Here is a 4,123-nt window from a genome sequence, read left to right as displayed (position 1 = left end):
CATCTCTCCCAGACGCATTTTCTAAATTATAGCTGTAACCGGCTTATTATTATCCACTGAATTAAGTCTAAATTTTTGGCCCAAGATGAAAACTGTTTGTGATATATCCTTGACCTACTTTTCTAATATTGTTGATCTTTGTTCTGCCATACAAATGGTGGGGAGTATGATGAAGTGAGTTCCTTTCTGTAGCCTTTTGTCTTGGTTCTTTGGAAACAGCTTGAGAGATTTCTCCCTAAGACCTGAGGTGTTTACATTTGCCCTAGTTTCTACCCTAGAGAGTTTATTACTTGTTGTTTAGGTTAATTGATATTTCCTTGGTAAGCTGCAAGCAACTTGGTTTTAATACATTTTGTCTACTCCTGGGCTGCAGCCAGCCCTGTGATTGGTATGTACCTTGGAAGAATTGATCAATAGACACTGCAAATGAGGTGAAAATTAAGTCTGTGTTTTTCCAAAGGATATTGGTCAGCTTGTGGCACTGGTGGTAGGACCCTGTCTTGACACTTACTAGCAGTTTGTACATCTCATTAAAGAAGGATGTTGGATCTGGACTGGGATTGCATTATATCTATAGATTGCTTTGGGTAGTGTAGATATATTCACAATGTTAAATCTTCCTATAAATGAGCATGACATATTCTTCTATTTTTGTAAGTCTCTTTTGATTTCTTATCGTAGTGTTTTGTAGTTTTCTTGGTATAGGACTTTACTTTCTCTGGTTAGATTTAATCCTAAATATTTCATCTTTTGGGTGCATGGTGTGTAAATGGTGTTGTTTTCCTAATTTCCTTTTCAGAGCTGTCTTTATTAGTGTATAGGAATCCAACTGCTTTTTATATATTAATCTTGTACTCTGCCACTTTAAGGAGCTCTGGTAGCATAGTGATTACGAATTGGGCTCCCAACTTCAAGGTCAGCAGTTCAAAACTACCAGCGGTTCCGAGGGAGAAAGATGAGGCTTTCTGCTCCCATAAAGATTTACAGCCTCGGAAATCCTGTGCAGGGTCGCTATGAGTTGGAACCAACTCCATGGTACTTAACAACAACAACAACATTGCCACTTTAGGTGTGGAGTCCTAATGTAGTGCTGTGGGTTAATGTGTTGGATTGCCAAGTCAGTTTGAACCTCAAGGTCAGAAGTTTAAGTTCACCAGCTGCTCCTTGGAAAACTCTATACAGGTTCACTATGGGTTAGCTCTGACTTGATGGCCCTTAACAAAAACAACAGCAACTCATAAGGACTCTGCATAGAGTTTCTGAGGAGTGACTGGTGAGTTTGCACTACAGACCTTGCAGTTCAAGCTGACCTTGAGATCCAGTGCTTATCCTATGGAGACATAGCAGGACTGCCTAGAGAGGTTGTTGTTCTCAGGATTATGTAAATATTCTCCACTTTGTGATCTGATATAATTATCCTCTGTGTTTTAAATTCTAAACTCTATGATGTTTATGAAGCTGGTTTAGAAACAGTTATTTTAATGAATAGGATAAATGTATAGGTTTAGGTTTATTCCATCTATTATGAGATATAAAAGAAATTATACAAATGAGCAGAGAGTATGACCTTCAACCACTAAGAAAGAAGAGGCAGGTTCCCTGTGCTGAGAATCTCCTGTAGTCAGTGAAGATTGATGCCAAAACACCTGGACATCTCCAAGGACCTCTGAATCCACACATGTAGAAAGGTGACAAGGACCTTCCTCCTAACTTGTAAACCAACAGAGAGAGAAAGCTTTCACTGAGAGGTACCACTCTGAATTAGGACTTGTAGTCTCCTGTGCAGAGAATACATTTTGGTTTGCTAAGCCATCCGTTTGTGGTATTTATATTACAGCAACACTAAATAGCTCAGACAGGGGTCTAGGACTCAGCTAGACAAACTGAACAGTTTCTTGTTTTTTTCAAACAAATTGTATTTCCTTATGTGTGTGTGTGTTTGTATTTGCTTTGGCCCATGCTTGACATTTCAATTATCTCCTTTTCTGATGACCCCTAACAAATATGGCCTTTCTTCTTCATATATAGCATGTATTAGTACTTTATTTCTTTTTGTTGTTATTGTTAGGTGCTGTTTACTCATAGTGATACTATGCACAACAGAAAGAAACACTGCCAAGTCCTGTAGCATTCCTTCTTATAGTTGAATAATATTCCATTGGAATCCTGGTATGGTGCTGTAGATAAGCAGTGGACCACAAGGTCGGTTTGAATCTCAAGGTTGGCAGTTCAAATTCATCAGTGGCTCCTCAGAAACCCTATATAGGGTCACTATGAGTCTGAACTGACTCAATGGCACTTAACAACAACAACAATATCCTATTGTATGGATATACCACATGTGTTTATCCATTTGTCAGACAGTTGGGAGTGTTTCTGTTGTTGTTAACCAACTACCTTGTGGTTCAAACTGACCTTTAGGTCCAGTTCTTACCCTACAGTGCCACACCAGGACTCCTATTGGGGTGTTTCTACCTTTTGACTATTGTGACCAGTGCTGCTATGAACATTAAAGTAAAATTTTTTGGTTGACAAGAGGGAAGGAATCATCACAGTAACAATAATTCCCATCCCCTCTGTACACAGGGTTGATAGGGATGGGCAACTTAGACATTGGCTACCTAAAATGGGGGAGCTATAAAGGCACAAAGTGACTGGCTTACAAGTTTTCAGGAGGGAGTTTAGTTTCAGAGGGTGCGGGGGAAGGTAGAATCTCCACTGAGTGGTTTTCTCCTGTCTAAGATGGGGCTGGTGAAAGGAGATGGAGATAAGACTTTTGCGGTTTAATAGTAAATAATTGTTATCATGACTGATGGCGATTGTTGCAACTGTAAATGTAGAGGTTTTGTAGCAAAAAGAGGGGAGTGGTTGATCTTGCAGTTCAGGAGCAGAGGACCCTGGGAACACCAAGGGAGAAGGAAGAGTGGGCTGTGTGCTGGCAGCCAGGGACTAGGCTTGCAGGGTGTGCCCTTTGAGTGTTTGAATGATTGCATATTCCTGAGCGTTTTGTTGTACATAAAAAACAAAACAAAAACCAAAACCCAGAGGGAATAGAAGCAAATACTGTTGAAAATGATGCATGGGGGTGGGGGGGATTGTAATCATTACATGAAATGAAATACAATAGGATGAGTGTAAAGCTGATGTTCTTCCATGCAAATTATCACTCATTTAACAATAAAAACTTTAAAAAAAAAAGTTTTTGGTTGAACACCTGTTTAAATTTCCTTGGGGTATGTAGAATTGCTGTATTATATGTTAATTTTGTTTAAATTATTGAGGAACTGTTCAACTGTTTTTCACAATGGCTGAACTGTATTACATTATCAGTAGCAATGACTTGAGTTCAACATTTTCCATTGTCTTTGGACTATACTTTTTAATTTCAGTTAAAAAAAAAAAACAGGTTATAGCTGTTCTAGTGGGTGTGAAGTGACATTTCATTGTGGTTTAGATAAGCATTGTCCTGATGACTAATTACAATGAAGAGTCCTGGTGTGGCACTACAGGATAATGTGCTGGACTGCAAGGTCAATTTGGACCCATGGTTTGTGGTTCAAACCCACCAGTTGCTCCTGGGAAACCCTACACAGAGTTGCTATGAGTTGGAACTGACTGGACGGCACTTAAAAACAACAATGACACTGAACATCTTTTTCATATGTTGTTGGCCATTTCATATCTTTGGAGAATTGTCTATTCATGTTCTTTGCCTATTTACCATTTATAATTTGTATGAATGACCCTTTCTTGATTTGGATTGAGTTTTAAAGTTAGGTATTATTAATGGTAAATTAAACCTGTATGATGCATCTCAGAGGAAACAGGTAAGGATGGGAAGAGTCATACCAGTACAGCCTATGGGACAAATAGGGGAAAATAAAAAAAACACTAGAGAACTGGGACAATTTTACTTCTTATAGAATATGAAAACAGAGCAATTTTTCTTTTGTTACATATAAGAAACTTGTGGAGTTTTTCATTCTTTATACATATAAAATATAAATGTTATTTTTATTAAATGGGTCTATTTTTTTTGGTGTTGAAGAGCAACGATGTCAGCTTGAGGACTACGGTGCGCCTGACCCAAGTCATGGTATTTTCAATAATCTCATATTCATGC

This window comes from Chrysochloris asiatica, unplaced genomic scaffold (genome assembly GCF_000296735.1).
Source record: "Chrysochloris asiatica unplaced genomic scaffold, ChrAsi1.0 scaffold00020, whole genome shotgun sequence".
NCBI lineage: Eukaryota > Metazoa > Chordata > Mammalia > Afrosoricida > Chrysochloridae > Chrysochloris > Chrysochloris asiatica.
This window is presented reverse-complemented; position numbering follows the sequence as displayed.